This window comes from Pan troglodytes, chromosome 23 (genome assembly GCF_028858775.2).
Source record: "Pan troglodytes isolate AG18354 chromosome 23, NHGRI_mPanTro3-v2.0_pri, whole genome shotgun sequence".
NCBI lineage: Eukaryota > Metazoa > Chordata > Mammalia > Primates > Hominidae > Pan > Pan troglodytes.
The window spans coordinates 7,465,518-7,486,625 of NC_086016.1; the positions used below are offsets into that span (position 1 = coordinate 7,465,518).

General features: G+C 39.3%; 1 long non-coding RNA gene across 1 annotated transcript; it reads left to right on the forward strand.

The window, feature by feature from the left end:
* Positions 1-8,168: 8,168 nt before the first annotated feature.
* LOC129138553 (uncharacterized) lies at positions 8,169-20,749 on the forward strand. Its single transcript, XR_008541882.2, has 4 exons — positions 8,169-8,322; positions 15,497-15,527; positions 18,208-18,277; positions 20,553-20,749. It is a non-coding gene; the product is annotated as an uncharacterized LOC129138553 (long non-coding RNA).
* The last annotated feature ends 359 nt before the right edge of the window (positions 20,750-21,108 follow it).

The window sequence follows — 21,108 nt, forward strand, 5'->3', positions numbered from 1 at the left end:
GGATATTGAGAACAATATCACAGGGGCAGTTTACACCTCCTGCGACATTTAGAGTAATATCATCCTTTTCCCCCATGGATATTAGGAACGATATCGCATGGGAAGTGTACACCCCCGCCATATTGGGAGTAATATTTTCTCCCTTGCTGGACATTAGGAACAATATCACGGGAATGCACACACCCTGCGATATTGCCAGTAATATCGTAGTCTCCTCCCAGGATATTAGGAACAATATCACAAGGGGGGTGTACATGCCCTGTGATATTGGAAGTAATATCATCGACTCCCCCCACAGATATTAGTAACAATATCAGAAGGGGTGTACACCCCTTGCGATATTTATAGTACTATCATCCTATACCCCCTGGATATTAGGAACAATACCACGGGGGGGTGTATACCCACTGTGATATTGGGAGTAATTTCATCCTCTACCCCTTGGATGTTAGGAGCAGTATCACAAGGGGGGTGTACACCCTCTGTGATATTAAAAATAATACCATTCTCTCCTTCTCTGGATACTACGAATAATATCACAGTGCTGGTGTGCACCCTTTACACTATTTGGAGCAATATCACCCTCTCCCCAACTTGATATTAGAGACAATATCATGGGGGGTGGCGTGTAACACCCTGCACTGTTGGGAGTACTATCATCTAGTCTTCCCCTGGATATAAGAAGCAGTATCACAGAAGGGGTATACACATCCTGAGATTTTGGGAGTAATATCATCCTCTCCAAATCTGGATATTAAGAACAGTATAATGGGGTGTGGGGAGTAATATGGTGGGAGTAATACAATCCTCCTCCCCACTTGATATTAGGAACAATATCGCAAAACGTGTGTACACCCACTGTGACATTTGGAGTAATATCAACATTTCCCCACCTGGTATCACGGGGAGAGTGTACACTCCTTACGATATTGGAAGTATCATTGTCTCTCACTCTCGATATTAGGAAAAATAGCACAGGGTGTGTATACACTTCCTGTGATTTTGGGAAGAACATCATACCCTTCTGTCTTTGATATTAGGAACAATATCACAGAGGGGGTGTACAACTTCTGTGATATTATAATATTCTTTCTTCCCATGGATATTAGGAATGATATCCCGGGGGGCTTGTTGTACACCCCCTGTGATACGGACAGTAATATCATTGTCCTTCCCCCTACATATTAGAAACAATATCACAAGGGTGATATACACCCCTGGATATTAGAAACTATCACAGGGGGGCAGTACAACCTCTTTGATACTGTGAGTAATACCATTGTCTCCCCTCCTGGGTATTAATAACAATATCATAGGGTGGGTGTACACCCCCTGCAATATTGGGAATAATATCATCCTCCCTTCCCCGGGATATTAGGAACGGTATCACAGGTGGGGTTTACACCCCCTGCAATTTTGTCAGTAATATTACTTCTGGATGTTATTGAATATATCACAGTGGGGGTGTACACCCCCTGTGATATGGGGAGTAATAGCATCCACTTTCCCACTGGATACTACAAACAATATCGCAGATTGTGTACAACCTCCTGTGATATTGTTCACAATATTTAGGGAAGGAGAGGATGATATTACTCCACATATCGCAGGGAGTGTTACATCCCCTGTAATATTGTTCATAATATTTAGAAGACGACAGGATGATATTACTCCCAATATAGTAGGAAGTATACACTCCCCTGTGATACTGTTCATAATTTTTAGGGGATTAGAGGATGATATTACTTCCAATATCACAGGGAGTGTACAGTGGTGATATTGTTTATAATTTTCAGTGGATTAGAAGATATTATTCCGAATATCACAGGGGTTGTACATCCCCAAGTGATATTGTTAATATCCAGTGGGAAAGAGGATGATATTACTCCCCATATCATGGGGGATGTAAACCCGTTTGTGGTATTGTCACTTACATGCGGGGGGGAGAGGATGATATTACTCTGCATATCATAGAGGGTGCACACGGCTGTAATGTTGTCCATAATAACATCCAGAGGGGAAGAGAATATTATTCCCATGTTTCAGAAGGTGTACACACCCCTGTGATAGTCTCTGTAACATTTAGGGAAGAAGGGGATGATACTACTCCAGATATTGCAGGGGGTGTACACCCCCCTGTGATACTGTTCGTAACGTTTAGGGGGAAGAGGATGATATTACTCCCCATATCGAAGGGATTGTACATATCCCTATATATTGTCCATAACATCCAGGGCAGGAGAGGATATTACTACTCCCCATATCACAGGGGGTGGACACCCCCCTCTAAATATGTCTGACATCCAGGCGGGGACAGGAGGATATTTTTCCCCATAACCCAGAGAAAGTAAACCTCCTGTGATATTGTCCATAACATCCAGTGGGGAGAGGATGATATCACTCCCCATATTGCAGGGGGTGCACACTCCACTCTGATATTGGCCGTAATGTCCGTGGGGGTGAAGTATGAAGTCACTACACATATCGCAGGGATTATTAGTATCAGATTGTTTGAAGGGCTCACAGTAAGGGTAGTAGTAGGGGGAGTTCTAACTCAAATAGGGGAAATGTGATGGCTACTAGAAAGAATTTTATGGAGAAGGGAATGTGGGCAGAGGATAGAGGGTCAAATCTGCATTCATAAGGGCTAGATTTTTCTATATATATTTATTTTATACATATATATATATATTTTTTTCTCCCTCTCTACATATATATATATTAAGTTGTGGGAGCCAAAATGTAATAATTATTAGTAACAGGGCTAATAGGGTGTTGATTACTAGGGTTAATGTTAGGTGAATTACTGTTTTTCAGATGCTATCAAAACTTTGGAAATCATGGTACTATTTATACTAAAAGAGTAAGATCCTCATCAATAAATAGAAACATACAAGAATAGTCATACTACATCTACAAAGTGTCGATATCAGGCAGCGGCTTCAAAGGCAAAGTGATGACTAGATGTAAAGTGGTATTTTAATTGGCGGAGAAGGCAGACTGAGGAATGTTGATCCAATAATGACGTGAATTCTGTGAAAGCCTGTAGCTATAAAAAAATGATTAGCCATAAATACCATCAGAAATAGCAAAGGGAGCTTTGAAGTATTCTGAGACTTGTAGGAGGGTGAAGTAAATATCTAATATAATTGTAACAAGTAGCGCTTGGATTGTATGTTTTTGATTATTTTTTGTTAGGCTGTGATGGGCTCAAGTAATTGAAACTCCTGATGCAAGTAATACAGATGGATTCAGGAGAGGTACTTCCAGGGGGTCAAGGGGAGAAATACCTGTTGGGGGTCAATGCCCTCCTAATTCTGGAGTAGGGGCTAGGCTAGAATGGTAGAATGCTCAAAAGAATCCAGCGAAGAGGAATATTTCTGAGATAATAAATAGGACTGTCCCATATTGGAGGCCTTTTTGAACAGTTGTTGTATGGTGATCCTGAAATGTACTTTCTCAGATACAGAACACCCTTGGTCAATTGAATACAGATCAATCACTTTAAGTAAGCTAAGTCCTTACTAAGTTGATGAGACTTAAACCCATGAAAACTTAACAGCTAAACTCCCTAGTCAACTGGTTTGAATCTACTTCTCCAGCCGCTGGGGGAAAATAGGTGAGAGAAGCAGGATTGAAGCTGCTTCTTTGAATTTACAATTCAACATGAAAATCACCTTGGGACTGGTAAAAACAGGCGTTGACCTCTGTTTTTAGATGTACAGTCTAATGCCCTACTCAGTCATTTTACCCTTTTTTCTCACTTCATTTATGTTGGCTGACAGTTGACTATTCTCAACCAACCATAAAGATATCGGGACATTATATTTATTATTTGGCACATGAGCAGGGATAGTCAGTACAGCTTTAAGCCTTATTCGAGCTGAACTCTACTAGATGATCAAATTTATGTCATTGTTATAGCCTATGCATTTGTCATAATTTTCTTTATAGTAATACTATAATTGGAGGTCTTGGCAACTGATTAGTCCCCCGATAATTGGCGCCCCCGATATAGCATTTCTCTGCATAAATAATATGAGCTTCTGACTCCTCCTACCCTCCTTCCTTTTATTACTTGCATCCACTATAGTAGAAGCCGGCACTGGAACCGGCTGAACAGTCTCTCCTCCCTTAGCAGGAAACCTAACACATGCAGGCGCCTCTGTAGATTTCACTATCTTTTCACTCCACTTGACAGGTGTTTCTTCTACTTCAGGGGCTATTAACTTTATTACCACAATTGTTAATATAAAACCCCCAGACATGTCCCAATATCACACACCCCTCTTCATCTGATTAGTCCTAATTACAGCAGTTCTTCTACTCCTTTGTCTCCGAGTCCTAGCCGCCGGCATCACTATATTGTTAACTGACTGCAATCTTAATACTACTTTTTTCTACCTTCCTGGCGGAGGTGATCCTATCTTATTTCAGCATTTATTCAGATTATTTGGTCACCCTGAAGTCTACATCCTCATCCCACTGGGCTTTGGGATAATTTCCCACGTCGTAACATACTATTCTGGAAAAAAAAGAACCATTCAGGTATATGGGCCTAGTGTGAGCTATAGGATCAGTTGGGTCCTTACGGTTTATTGTATGGGCCCACCATATATTTACGGTAGGGTTAGATGTGGATACATGAGCCTGCTTCACCTCTGCTGTTATAATTATTGCTATTCCTACTAGCGTCAAAGTTTTTAGCTGACTAGCTAGCTACACTTCACGGCGGTAATATCAAATGATCCCCCGCAATGCTGTGAGCCCGGGGATTTATTTTCCTTTTTACAGTAGGAGGCCTAACCGGCATTGTATTGGCTGAGGCTTATATTATGGTTCATTCATATATTTAGAAACCTGAAAGTTTCTAAATAAGTTGTAAAAATGTTGTAAAAAAAACCCCAGCTGAAATAACTACGAAGGTGCCTTTAATATTCTGAAGACAAAATAGCTAAGATCCAAACTGGGAGTAGATACCCCGCTATGCTTAACTCTAAACTCGAATAGTTAGATCAACAAAACTGTTCGCCAGAACACTACAAGCAACAGCTTAAAACTCAAAGGACTTGGCGGTGCTTTATATCCCTCTAAAGGAGCCTGTTCTATAATCGATAAACCCCAATTTACCTCACCACCTCTTGCCCAGCCTAAATACCTCCATCTTCAGCAAACCCTGGAAAGGCCGCAGAGTAAGCACAAGTATCTACATAAAAACTTTAGGTCAAGGTGTAGCCCATGAGGTGGCAAGAAATGGGAATGTTTTCTACATCCAGAAAAATGCCGCGACAACCGTTATGAAATCTAAGGGCTCAAGGAGGATTTAGCAATAAATTGACAGCAGAGTGTTTAATTGAAAAAGGCCATGAAGCATGCACACACCGCCCGTCACCCTCCTCAAATATATTCTAGAAACTCATTGTACACCCCCCTGTGATATTGTCCATAATATCCAGGGAGGGAGAGAATGATTGATTTTTTTTTTTTTGAGACAGAGCCTTGCTCTGTCGCCCGGGTTGGAGTGCAGTGGCCTGATCTTGGCACACTGCAAGCACCGCCTCCCAGGTTCACACCATTCTCCTGCCTCAGACTCCCTAGTAGCTGGGACTACAGGCGCCCGCCACCGCGCCCGGCTAATTTTTTGTATTTTTAGTAGAGACAGGGTTTCACCATGTTAGCCAGGATGGTCTCGATCTCCTGACCTCGTGATCCGCCCGCCTCGGCTTCCCAAAGTGCTGGGATTACAGGTGTGAGCCACCGCTCCTGGCCAGAGAGAATGATTTTACTCCCCATATCGCAGGGGATTTACATTCCCCTGCATTATTTTTCGTAATATCCAGGGGAAAGATGAAGATGTTACTCCCCATATAGCATGGGAGAACAATTCCCTGCGATATTGTTCATAATATCTCTGGGGGGAAAGAATTATATTTCTCCTTTAATCGCAGGAAGTGTACACCCCCTTGTGATATTGTTTATAATATCTAGTGGGGGAGAGGATGATGCTACTCCCCATATTGCAGGGGGTGTACAACCCCCTAGAATATTGTTCATAATATCCACGCGGGGAGGAGATGATGTTACTACCCATATTGCCAGGTTGTACTTCCCCCTGCCATATTGTTTGTAATATCCAGGCTGGGAAAGGATGATATTACTCCCTGTATCACAGGGGATGTACACACCCCTGTGATATTATTAGTAATATCCATGGGGGAGATAATACTACTTCCAATACCATAAACACCCTGTGTGTACACCCTCTGTGATATTGTTTGTAATATCCAGGGTGGGAGAGGAGTATATTACTCCCTATAAGGCAGAGTGTATATACACCCCTCTGTGATATTGTTCATAATATCCACTGGGGGATATGATATTACTCCCAATATCGTAAACACCTCACATGTACACCACCTGTGATATTATTTGTAATATCCAGTGGGGGAGAGGATGATATTACTTTCCACATCGCAGGGGGTTTACACCTCTCTGTGATACAGTTTGTAATATCTAGAGGGGGAGAGGGTTATATTACTCCTCATATCTCAGGACATGTACACCCCCCTGTGATATTGTTTGTAATATTGTTCCCAATATCCTTTTCCCCCATGGATATAGGAACAGTATCGCATAGGACGTGTACACCCCCTGCCATATTGGAAGTAGTAGTGTTTTCTCCCTTGCTGGACATTAGGAACAATACCATGGGGGGGTGCACACCCCCTGCGATATTGACAGTAATGTAATCCACTATCCCCTAAATATAGGAACAATATCACAATGGGGATGTACACACTTGGCGATATTGAAAGTGATATGATCCTCTCCCCACCTGGATATTAGGAACAATATCACAGAAAGGGTGTACACCCCCTGCGATATTGACAGTAATATCCTCTCCCACCCCCGGATATTAGGAGCAATATCACAGAAGGGTTGTACACTCCCTGCGATATTGACAGTAATATCCTCTCCCCCCCGGATATTAGGAACAATATCACAGAAGAGGTGTACACCCACTGTGATATTGACAGTAATTTCCTCTTCCCCCCCGGATATTAGGAACGATATCACGGGGGGTGTACACCCCCTGCGATATTGACAGTAATATCATCCTCTCCCCCCCAGATATTAGTAACAATATCACTGAAGGGGTCTACACCCTCTGTGATAGTGACAGTAATACCACCCCCAGATATTAGGAACAATACAACGGGAGGATGTACACCCCCTGTGACATTGACAGTAATATCAACCTCTCCCCCCACCCCAGATATTAGGAAGAATACCACGGGGGGTGCACACCCCCTGTGATATTGGGAGTAATATCACCCACTATCCCCTAAATATTAGGAACAATATCACAAGGCGGGGAGTACACCCTCTGCGATATTGGGAGTAATGTCATCCTTTCCCTGCCCCTGCATACTAGGAATAATATCACAGGGGATGTACACCCCCATAAGCTATTGGGAGTAACATCACTCTTTCTTCCCATGGATATTAGGAACAATATCACAGAAGTGGTGTACACACGCTGCCTGTATAGAATAAAGCAGGCGGAGGAAGATGGGATAACCTTGCTAGCTGAAGCTTCTGGCTCTCTTTTTTTCTTCTTCCCGTGCAGGACACTTGCTTCCCTTCTTCCTGCCCTCGGACATGAGACTCCAGGTTCTTATGCCTTTGGACTCTGGGACTTGCACCAGTGGCTTCCCCGAGGCTCTCAGGCCCTCGGCCTCAGACTGAAGACTGCACTGCGGGATTTCCTGGTTTTGAGGCTTTTGGACTTGGACTGAGCCACTACTAGCTTCTCTCTTTCCCTACCTGGCAGACAGCCTATTGTGGGACTGCCTTCTAACCGTGTGAACCAATTCTCTCTCGTAAACTCCCTTATACATATACGTGTATCTTGTTGGATCTGTCCCTCTGGAGAACCCTGACTCATACATTTTGTTTATTTTTTCTCCACTGCCCTTTCCTCTGCTTCTAGGCTTACCTAGACCACCACCATTCTTTCCCCCTTTCTAAAGTAAAAGTTGTTTTTTTCTCACTAAATCCATGGTATTCTTCCCGTTTTCCATGGCTTCCCTCAGCCCTGCTCTGTTTATTCTTGCTATCTTAAGAGGAAATCCCTGCCTCTTCCGTGGCTTTTCCCACTTGGTCTACATACTGGTTTCTGTTGTTCTCAGAGACACACTGAGACCTTTCACATCTCACTGTCACTTCTTGGAAGGGCTCTCTACCTCGTCTGCCTGCTGAGCAACCTCTTGGGGAGACGCAGGCCCTCTTGAGTCACTGAACTTGAGCTATTTGGTGTTGGTATGTTAATTTATCTTCTTAGACCACTTACCACTTCTTTAACTTCAAAAGAGAAGAATAAGTATTATTTTCCATGGTTGATATGAAGAGTAGAAATAACTTATACAAAATGCATTGCAGTTAAGTGATAATAAATGGCCGTGAATGCCCTTATTAATGTTATTCTATCAGTCTCGGCTCAGATACCATCTGCTCTGTAAGCTCTGCTCTGAATCATATCTGCTTCTTCTCTGGGTTCCTTGTGCTCTGTTCTTGACTACTTTAAAGCAGTAATTGTTCTGATTCTAATTAGTGATCCTTCCCAATAAAATTTTAATTTTGTAGATCTCTTCCCCCCACCCCTGCCCCAGCCTAACCAGTGTTTTCTTACTTTTTTGTGTACAGGCTACATCACTGGTCTTTTATTTGTGGCTAAATAAATGTTGTGTTAGAAGAGTAAAGAGTTCCCAGTTACATGGGATCTATAGTTCTACAAAATGAATGTATACATAATCCATGTAAATATTTCACTTATTTTAAAACAATTTTTTAATTTTTAAATTAAATTTAATTTGTGCATGTGTGTGAGACCAGAGTGAGACCAGAGATGGCGGCGGTGAGGGGCGGTGGTCTCACCATGTTGCCCAGGCTGGTCTTGAACTCCCCTTCAAGTGCCCCCCTCCTCACCTGGCCCCCCTCACCTTGCCTCCTCCGCCTCACTCCTATGGCAGCCCCTGCCATTCCCTACCCCCTCTGTTGACCGCAAGACTCAACAAGTGACTTGCTGAGCAAACCCAGCTGAGAAGAGATCTGTTTAGGGACACAGGAGGCCAAGTACACAAAAAAGCAAAAGAACTAGCATGCCTTTTTCAATGGATGTCTATTTTACAGGGCTGGCTTCAGATTATTATTATAGCTTTAAATAAAAGGACCGTTTTGTCATCTCGGCCCATGGCCTACATTATTTCTTTACTGTCCATTGCCCTGGGCGCTTGACTAATAATTTAACAGCAATTTTTTTTTAAATTTTAAATCATGATTCATTGCATTGCTGTAAGAGTAATTAGAGGTAAATTAGGGCTTGAAACTGCCTGTAGTGGGTTACTTTCTGAGATTTTAGCATAATTATCAGGTGAGAGGGTGAAGTTTTAATTAGCGCTAAGTGGGATAGAAATTCAATGCACTGAAACTGCAGTGTCCAATTCAGTAGGCGCTAGCCACCTGTAACTGTTGAGCACTTGAAATCCTGGCTAGTCCTAATTGAGATGTGTTGTGTTAAATATACTGGATTTTGTCATTGGAGTGGGAAGAACAGCGTAGAATATCTGCTTGATAATTTTTTATATTGATTATATGTTAAAATTATTACTATGATTACTATTTGGGACATACTGAGTTAAGTATATTTAAAATTAATTTCACCTTTTCTTTTAATGGGGCTTACCAGTACATTTAAAATTACGTACGTGGCTCACATATTTATTGGACAGCACGGCTCTAGAAGTTTAGGAAGAAATAAGAAAAATATTGAGAATAGGTAGCGACAGTAGGAAGTTTGTCCTCCTGTAAGACTGATTCCAATAAAACTAATAGGTGATAGTTTTAATTGGCTTTTTCCTACTAGAAAAAGTAAGTGTACTTTACATGCCTCTTTGTTCTCCCTCTTTCCCCTTCAATTTAGTGGTTAGCATGTATTTACTACATCAGGCTTAATATTCACTAAGCAGTGTTAAGAAGACTTAGGTAAATGATTCCCTGATGAACACACTTGATTTTCAAAGCACTTTCCTAACCCATTTTTAATAGGAGTAGAGTCAAAGGTAGATGGCTTATTAGTTGTCATCTCATTTAAATCTCATGGAATTTTCCTGCTAAATCTCAAAGTAAACAATTTGTTATAGGTTGTTTTGTCAAGTATGGAAGGGACAGCATAAGACATGTGGTACTTCATTTCCAAATTGCTTGAGATGGTTTTCATTATAATCATACATTATTTGCTTCTGGTTTTCCGGAAAAGCCAGCTAAACCTGTGGTTCATTTAGATATAAATGAAATATCCTCAAAGGATTGCTCAAAGTGACTTATGCAACTTGAATATATATTTTTTTCTGTAGGGTGTTTATTCCAAATTATCTGGCCATTTGTGGCAATTTGCAGTTTTTTAGAAAACACCAAATATTTTTCAAGTTAGAGATGTTTTAATAAAAACAGTCATATTGAACTGGAAGCAGCCAAATAAAATGGCCCTTTATTTCACAGTTGAGAATTTGAAATTGGAAGGTAATTAACATATGTAAGGATGATGTATTTGCTGCCTGGCTTATAGGAATGAGCCAAGTTGTTTTTTGAGGGATGTTGTTGCTGTGTATGTCCCACCTATTTTGCTTCCTTAATGAACAGTGCAAGTTTGAGACAGAAATATTTGAGAACATTTTTATCAGTTGTGACATTTTGATAGTGAACATTTTATATCTTCTGTCAACTTAAAATGTTTACATCTTCTGTCTGCTTAAAATGTTTAATTTGTTATAGCCAAATAATTTGGCTATAATTGATAATTTAATTTATCAAATTAAATTGCTTTTTTTCCCTTTAGACTTTCTTCAGTCACATCTGAATAAATCACTTAGAAGTAAGCTAGATGTAATATAATGAAATGCTTAAAAGGGCTGTGTATCTTCATATTACACTTACAGTGATTTTCTGTTATACCCATTATATTCTACCTGCAGCTAGTTGAGGTAAAGAGAGGGCATTTAACTGTCAAGGGAACCTGTGAGGAGACTGTAGAAATCTGGAAAGTCTCTTGGGTCTTTGAGGGATTTTGGGATGCAGAGAGTGGGGCTGGGATCTCTGACTAGGTTGGAGCCAGCCTGCATTTGTATCTTTATCTTGGAAGCAAACTTAGAATGCAGAGATAGATGTGGCCTGGATGCTGCTAACTCTAGCCAACCACTAAATCTTAAGGTGGGAGAGATGCAGGCTTTGGCTGGGTGCTAAGCTGCTGTAGCTGGTTGAATGTAGAGGTCACTATCTTTTCTGAATACTTGTAAGTAAATTAAATCATTCTCTACTCCTGTATGCCTGCCAACCAAATGGGAAATCGCTATAGAAAAGATGGTTTAAATTTTAGTCTTTGAAGTGGTTAATGCACGTTTCTGGAATCAAGATTTAATGTGGACTTGGATTGGATATTGAATATTTTTGATTTGCCTACTTTTCTCTCCATAGGGAGCTTATAGCTTCATTGCACTGTGTGTGGCACTTGGGTCCTGTTTGGCAGCAATGACTGCCTTTCTGTTTAGTGTCTGTGTGCTATGAAGATTGTACACAGGGGTCCAGATGCATCCTGTTTTGAGAATGTTAATGGATACACCAGCTGCTGCTTTGGATTTCACCCATTGGCGGTTTCTATAAAAACTTTAGACACAGTGAGCCACTCTTCTCAGGGAATGGTGGAAACCCTCCCAATTCCAATTTCCTAAACACCAGCCAAGGGCCAGCCTTGCATGCAGGCCTTTCTAAGGATGGCAGTCTCTTGCCTGTTATATGAAATCTTTTCTGCACACTTTGTATAGCCCCAACTTAATTTTTGGTGTTGTTTTAAAATTTCATTTTAATAACATAATATTATAAGATAAGGTAACTTGGTACTAATTTCTGTTGTATGATCCATCTTAAGTTGCAGCACTGGTTACTTTTTTGACTTTCGGTGACAAACAGCTATTTGTACATAAGTTACCATAGCAATGTTAGGTAATTATAATCTGTCCTATTTATCTCATTTACCTTTCAGTAAAATTGTTAAATAAGCAAAATAATTTCTGAGTTAAAATTAGAATAAAAATTGTCTTTTATTTGGATTACATGAATAATCTAGTTTTCATATTGTGCTAAAGCCCTGCTTAGAATTATGAAATAAGATAAAATATTCAATCATTTTTATCAATATTTTCTTACCTAAGCATGCAAATAAATTTATTTATTTTATATATTTTATATACTTCAATTTGAGAAATAATGACCACATGTTGTTACTTTGGTCTTCAATGATCTCTAATTTTTAGGGTCGCCGTGTCTTGCTTAAATATATCATAGTAACAGGTTCAGTGAATATCTTTATTTTTAATTTTATTTACTTATTTTTTTTTGAGACAGAGTTTTGCTCTTGTTGACCAGGCTGCAGTGCAATGACACAATCTTGGATCATTGCAACCTCCACCTCCCAGATTCAAATGATTCTCCTGCCTCAGCCTCCCAGGTACCTGGAACTACAGGCATGCACCATCATGCCCAGCTAATTTTTTATATTCAGTAGAGATGAGGTTTTACCATGTTAGTCAGGCTGGTCTCGAACTCCTGACCTCAGGTGATCCACCCACCTCAGCCTCTCAAAGTGCTGGGATTACAGACATGAGCCACTGCCCCCAGCCATCTTTTTTATTTATTTATTTTAATTGTTGTTCTGGAGATCCTGGGATGCATAGACAGTGAATATCTTTTTTGTTTTTTGAGACAGAATCTCACTCTGTCTCCCAGGCTGCAGTGGAGTGGTGCGATCTTGGTTAACTGCAACCTCTGCTTTCTAGGCTCAAGCGATTCTCCTGCCTCAGCCTCCCGGGTAGCTGAAATTACAGGTGCCAGCTACCATGCCCAGCTAATTTTTGTATTTTTATTAGAGATGAGGTTTTGCCATGTTGGCCAGGCTGGTCTTGAACTCCTGGCCTCAGGTGATCCACCCACCTTTGCCTCCCAAAGTGCTGAGATTACAGGCATGAGCCACTGAGCCCAACTGAATATTTTTTTTAAATCAATAACCTTATTTCTTAGAGTAGTTTTAGGTTCACAGCAAAATTGAGAGGAAGGTACAGAGATTTCTCATATATCCCATGCCTCCCACACACGCATAACCTCCCCCATTATTAGTATTTTCCACCAGAGAGTGGTCCATTTGTTACAACTGATGAACTTACATTGACACATTATAATCACTTGAAGTTCATAGTTTACATAAGGCCTCACTCTTGATGCTGTACATTCTGTGAATTTGGACAAATGTATAATGACATAACATGTATCTATTACTGTAATATTATCGACAGAACAGTTTCACTGCCCTAAAAATTCTCTGTGCTATGCCTGTTCATCTCTCCCTTTCTTCCTAGCAACTCGTGACAACCATTGATGTTTACTCTGTCTTCATAGTTTTACTTTTTTCAGAAGAGTCATATAGTTGGAATAAGAAGAGTGGATATCTTTTTGAGTAGTTAAAAAATTAAAGCTCCATGGCAGTTGAATGTTGTCATTTAAGATGTTCTTTGTCCTTTCGTTTTTCTTTTGCTTCTTTATCTTTGTAAAGAATGATGTATTCTGATGAGATATGATTTACATACTTAGAAAACATGATTTGTATAGATATGTGGCACATAATAGAAAGGGTTGAGGAAAAGGACACCACGCCGTACTACACAGCACAACCTGGAGCATCTTGCTCTGTGAGGTGGGTCCAGATAGACTCTTTAGCAATGGAAGGGGACAAGTGCAAAGGGTTGTGCTTTATAAAACTGGAATCACAAAGTCTTTCATACTTAACTTCTTTTGGAAATAAGACCAGGCAGTGAATGCTATTAGGTAAATACATAAGTTCCTCACTGATCCTCTTCCTTTGAGGGATGAGGTTGACAACAGCCTGTATTATGATGACACGACTCACCTACAACTAGATTCTGTCATGAGAGATGACAAGGGAGTTTTGCTTTATGCGAGGTGAAAAAATTTTTTTCTCCTACTAGGGAGATGGGCAAGCATTAGAACATTCTGGTAGTAAAAGGGCATTGATAGTTTTCTTTCTATATATTTTTTCACATCAGATAATATTGCCCGGCAGCCTGCCATACCTCCCCAGTGTTTATTCAGCTTCTCTCTGAATGTGGATAAGCTCTTAAAGGAGTGATCTTTCCAGTGGTTCTTTCTGTGGGAGGTAAAATGGCAGGTGAATTTGGGCCTTGTTATACGTAGGCCAGAGCAAATAGCCACAACTAAGGAAACCACCCAGCACCTTACCCAGAAAAGTATTAGCCAGAGTAACACACTGATCTCTCTTGAGATCTTCTCCACTGGTGGCTCGAAAGTCTTTTCAAGGATTCCTGTTTCTGGTCTGCTTCCTGTGTTTTGTTGGTTTCTGGCGATAGCATGTTTTATTCTAAACTAAACAGTTTGAACTGAAGAGCTAGAGAAGCTGTGTTGTGTTATAACAAAATAAGTGCAGTAACTACACCTTAACTGTGGGAGATACATTCCAAGACCCACAGTGCATGCATGAAACCATGAATAGTACTGAATCACAAGCTGTTTTTCCCTATACATACATATCTATGACAAAGTTTAATTTATAAATTAAATTAAATCTGGTGTTATCTGTAGATAGGGTGTGAGAATTGAACTGTGTCATCAGCAGGAATGATTGCTTGTTTGTTGGGGGGAAAAACTCTCCACACATTTGGTCACAGAAGCCTTCTTTGTTGATGATTGTTGCTGTGGTGTGACAGCAGAGAAAAACGTGTCAAGTATGTCTTTCTGCGCATATAGTGGATAAGGGGTACTAGTGTATACTCTGTTGTAATGGCCCCTCATATTTCAGTCCAGAAATCATGCTCTTTGACACTGTTGACTCATCACACCTGTTCTGCTAACAATACCATCTTTACTCAATCTCATAGGCTTTGGCTAGGATGACTTGTATACTGCAGTTCACTTGTAGATACCAAATTTTAATAAATTTATTCCTCTTTTCATCTAATAAATACAGAGGGAAGAGTTCTTACTGCATTAATTACCTACCAATACATATAATGAATGTTAATTCTAATAAGGTCCCAGGCATGCTCCCAAAGGAATGCTTTGTAACAAAGCGTCAGTCTTATGCTTTAAAAAACCAAACCAAACCAAAACAACAACAACAACAAAAAACAGGATCTAAAGCATACACACAAGTGTGCACAATTTTTTTATGAAGGTAGAGTCTTACTATGTTTCCCAAGCTGGTCTCAAACTTCTGGGCTCCTCAAGTGATCCTCCTGCCTCATCCTCCCAAGTAGTCTGGATTAGAGGCATGCATCACTGTGCATTCTTATGATTTTAATATTCTGTATATTTATTATTGATTTAAAATGCATTTTACCTTTTTCTTTAATAGATGTTGGAATTTCTGATGAATCTGCAGTCAGGTAAGATTTCATAGATTTAAAAAATTATGTTAACTAAGAAAATATAGATGGAAGAAACTAATATCTGTTGAGTGTTGTATTCTGGGCTAGACATCCTAATATGTTCTATGCATTTATCATCTCGTAAAGCCATCATAACATCTGTGTTCCTATAACCTACTGTTAAATAAACAACTATGGATTAGAGCTGGTTAATTGCCTCATGATCCCATAGTTAACAAAGTAGCTGGCCTACAGTTTGACCATCAGCCTGCCTGCCTTCCAAATCCTTTCTCTTGCTCCTCAAAATAGATTGATAGATATCTGTGCAGCCCTTGGATCAAAGTATAGGTCTGAATCAGATCAATCGGATTCATTAATTTGATTAACTTCTAAATTAATGAGAGTTTAAATACCTTGAACTCTCATTTAAGTTTATTGTTAGAATGTTGTTAGTACTAATAAATTTGACGATTTCGGTGGTAGCCAGTATCTTATTTTTACCTTCAAAGGCTCTAGGGCAGATCTGACTTAGCTTTGGCCATAGGACTGTAAGTTTTACCAAAGCAAGTTTAGGCAAGTCTTAGAGACAAATTATTTGACTTCCCAGTTTGGTTTTCCATTTAGGCAAGTATTTCTGCTTATTTCCATAATACTTTTTTTAGTCTTGTTGCTTTTTCCATGACTTTCATATAATCTTGTCTTCATTTTTTAAAACTTTCTTCTCTGTTTTTCTTGGTGTTTCTTTTGTTCTATTATTTTTTCAAACTCTGCTGCCTATGCATTCCAAGTTTTTCTATTGACAGAATCAAGAGGACATAGAATTACAGAATTTTAAGGAATCTTGGAATGAATTAAAATACCTTCTAGTATTTTTATCTGCGTTGAACATTCTGGTCAAGTGATTCTCTAGATAGAGAATGTGAGGCTCAAAGAGATTAGGAAGCTTTTTTTTTTAGACATAGGAATTGGCAGAAATGAGATTTGAACTCATGGTAAAGCCCAGTACTCTTGCTTCTTTTTATGTCCTATTGGCGTGTGTTTTAATAATGCAAAGGGGAGTGAGTCTGTGGATAGAATGAGAATGGAATTAGCTGGTGAACCCAATGGAAGTAGATAAGAATGGAATGAGCAGGGGAAGTCCAAGTTTGAAGATAAACAACACTGGATTGGATAGGAGTATGGACTCTTCTACAAGAGATCAAAGTATTGGGGTTTATGACAAGTTTGATAAAGATAAATTATAAAAATGAAGGACACAAGATGTTGGGAATTATCTACAAAGGCACATTAAAATAGAAGGTTCAAGGGAGCTCTAAAAATTTTGCTGCTTTTTTTTTTTAAATCAAGGACTGACAAACTTGAAGATTTTTACTGAAAGATGCCAAAACATTTTGAGACACTGGGAAGAATGTCTACAGCAGATAGAAATGTGGTGTCATCTACTTCCATCCTGACTTACAAAGGGGTGGCTTAGAGCCCCTGGAGTACTAAGGGGCTGGAAATTGTTGAACTACATAGATGTGTGGCACAGGACAGGTGTCTCCTCACCTCTGCCTCTTTTCACAGTTCACTGATGTCCTTCCCATGTCCATGTGGGCTGGGTCAGGGACATGATTAGCTGGCAAATCAGTCATGGAGTTCAGTTGGGTAGTTGATAGTGTGTATAGCTGGTGGCAGGTGATGGAGACTCCAGTTAGCTTGTTTTTCAGGAGCAGGGATATAGAGAGCTCCTACTCCTGGTCATTTGAGGCCATTCTTTCAGGAATCTGTGCTTTCATACACTGAAGATTTGAAGATTGGAGACTTCTGTGGAACCCTGCAGAAGTAGAATCTGGAAGTGGGTGTCCATAGGAAGAAATATACTTAGATAGTACTTAGGGAAATAGAGGTACAACTATCATGACCCTGTTTCTTTTCTGGCAGTCTCTCTCCTTGGGTGTCTGAGTGCCTATGAAAATTTTTAAGGGCTTGCTAGTTTATGTGGACCTGAATAAGGTGGGACCTATAGAGTGAAAATAATGGGATTTTATAATTGTTAATATTTTAATCTTTCTGGGAAAAGTATTCTCAATAAGAACATACACCTTTGCTATTTGACTTCTGTACATTTAGCTTTCATACATTTCAAATATTGTGGGGGCTTTCCTGTACCAATTTAGGGTAAAGGAAAGCAATAGGACCTTCCTAAGTTGGATCCATGCTGAGGAATCAAGACTACCATTTTGAAGTGATGTAGATTAGTCTTTTATCCAGAGACAGATCACGGAAAAGAGACAGTGGATCTTTCTACCTTGTTTTAGGTCATCAGTTTTATTCCAGTTTAGGGAACAAAATTTATGTCATCCATTAATTGAATTTGAAGTTCAGCTTCAGGACAGATAATTTGTGAGGGCACATTATTGTCAGGCTCTGCCAATATATTGACTGTCACTATTTGTTATAAACCTCAAGGTTAGTTTTCATTGAATATTTTATAGATTTAGACAGGTGGAGGCAGAAATAGGTAACTAAAATCTATTTTTAGAACAGGGGACATATTTTAATTATATCAAGAATCATAATTTAATATATAGATCACTGACCTTTCCCCAGATTATGTTTTCCTTTTTTTGAGGGGGAAGCTGGATATAAACTGGCAGTTTAAAAAATTGTAAAGAAATCAACTTGCTCATTTTCATTGTGTATTTTTGCTCTCAAGCATTTTGCATGAACTGTGTGTGGATTCATTGCCTACATTGGATGATGAAGACTTGAGTGTTGCTACTAAGGTAAAGTGGTCTCTTGTAAAATTAATTTTCTCACTCTGAGTGTAGTTTTGCATAGTATTTACTTTTCAAATTTAGCCGTGGTTTACCTATCATTGTTTTATGGTGGTAATGGAAAGCTGGTCAGAGAAAAACATACACATGGCTAGTTGATTCAAAAAATGTGTTTAACTTTGGTAACTAATAAAGATTGGTAAGTACTGTGACAGGGTGGGAGCTGAAAAATAAATGAACTGGAAAATAAGTAGTCACAGGAAAATCACATTAGGAAATGCTTTCTCCAATAGAGGAAATATGAAATTTGGTTAAAGTTTATTTGGATAAATACTAATACTTTGACTTTTAAATCATATGAGTGTGACTTTCTTAATATTTATTCCTGTATAAATCTTCAGTGGATCAAATTGTTTGCAGTAATCATGGAATCCTCCTGGTAATTTTTAGTGGCAGAAATGTTCAGCACATAGCATATAGCTTTTGTTCTTGGAAACTTATCATTTTGGTGTCATATAGTTTTTAGGAGAGATTGTTTCTCTACTTATATTATTGGTTCTGTAGTGAGACTAAAAATATTAAAAATTGTAGAAAAATAGCTGAGTTTGGTGGTGTACACCTGTAGTCCCTGCTACTTGGGAGTTTGAGACAGTAAGATTGCTTGAACACAGGAGTTTGAGAACAGCCTGGGCAACATTACATCTGATTTAAAAATATAAATTGTGGAAATGTAGAAATTTAAATTTATGTTCTCAAGATTTGTATTGCAAAGGGATTTTTATGTGATTTATGAGTTGTCCATGAAGAGTTTATATAAAACACTTCATCTAATTGAATAACATGTATTTTCCTGCAAATAACCAGTTCTAGAAGCAGAGACTCTTAATACCAATATGGTAAGTCTTTATCATCATAATTTTGTCATTGTAGTTTATTTAAAATATTTACTTGGCCAGGCATGGTGGCTCACACCTGTAATCCCAGCACTTTTGGAGGCCGAGGTGGGTAGATCACCTGAGGTCAGGAGTTCAAGATCAGCCTGGCCAACATGGTGAAACCCTGTCTCTAAAAAAAAAAAAAAAAAAAAAAAGCACAAAAATTATCCAGGCATGATAGTGCATGCCTGTAATCCCAGTTGCTCAGGAGGCCAAGGCAGGAGAATCGCTTGAACCCAGGAGGCAAAGATAGCAGTAAGCCAAGATCGCATCATTGCACTGTAGGCTTAGGCTGGGTGACAGAGCAAGACTACATCTTAAAAAATAAAATAAAATAAAATAACCACTCAAAGTCCTTATATCATATTCTGAAAGTTTGAATGTTAGAAGGTTTTCTATTTAGTTTTTTAAATGATCATTGGAAGCTCCTGCATACCATAAGCTACTGGAGGTCAGTAAACATATTTGTGTGTATCCTGGAGTACCTAGAATACAGTCTTCCATGTAAGAAGCATTTTACTTGTTGTTTTTTGAGATGGGGTTTCACTCTGTCACCCAGGCTGGAGGGCACTGGTGAGATCTTGGCTCACTCTGATCTCCATTTCCTAGGCTCAGGTGATCCTCACACCTCAGCCATCCAAGTAGTTGAAACAATAGAGCTATGTCACCATAGACCTGTGTCACCATGCTGGGCTGAGTTTTGTAGAGATAGGGTTTTGCTTTGTTGCCCAGGCTCTTCTTTAACTGTTGGGCTCAAGTGTTCTGCTCGCCTCAGCCTCTCAAAGTGCTGGGATTACAGACATGAGACATTCAGCCTTAATAGTTGTTTAATCTGAATAAATAAACAAATGAATTTTTATATAATGGAATGTTATAAGTAATATAATAAACCTAATGTATCTAATCATTAAATATTGTATTTAAAATATTGCTTACATTGTATTATTTTTTAATATTTAAGGGTGTATAAGTTTTGACATGTTATGTTGAGAAATTATGCCATAATTAAAAAGGAAATAAAATAGAAATAGGTCATCGGTAGCAAAGAGGGTTACAATATATTTTCTAGTATCATTCAACTGGAATCTTAACATTGAGATTTTAGATTAACATTTCTTAAGCTTTTTATTAGACCCAACTCATGTTCCATTAAATATACCGTTTCAAGCCATACATTACTCTTTATTATTATTATTATACTTTAAGTTCTAGGGTACATGTGCACAACGTGCAGGTTTGTTAAATATGTATACATGTGCCATGTTGGTGTGCTGCACCCATTAACTCGTCATTTATATTAGGTATATCTCCTAATGCTATTCCTCCCCTCTCCCCCCACCCCATGACAGGCCCTGGTGTGTGATGTTCCCCATCCTGTGTCCAAGTGTTCTCATTGTTCAGTTCCCACCTATGAGTGAGAACATGTGGTGTTTGGTTTTCTGTCGTTGCAACAGTTTGCTCAGAATGATGGTTTCCAGCTTCATCCGTGTCCCTACAAAGGACATGAACTCATCAGTTTTTATGCTGCATAGTATTCCATGGTGTGTAAGTGCCACATTTTCTTAATCCAGTCTATCATTGATGGGCATATGGGTTGGTTCCAAGTCTTTGCTATTGTGAATAGTGCCACAATAAACATACATGTGCATGTGTCTTTATAGCAGCATGATTTATAATCCTTTGCATATATATCCAGTAATGGGATGGCTGGATCAAATGGTATTTCTAATTCTTGATCCTTGAGGAATCTCCACACTGTCTTCCACAATGGTTGAACTAGTTTACAGTCCCACCAACAGTGTAAAAGTGTTCCTATTTCTCCACATCCTCTCCAGCACCTGTTGTTTCCTGACTTTTTAATGATTGCCATTCTAACTGGTGTGAAATGATATCTCACAGTGGTTT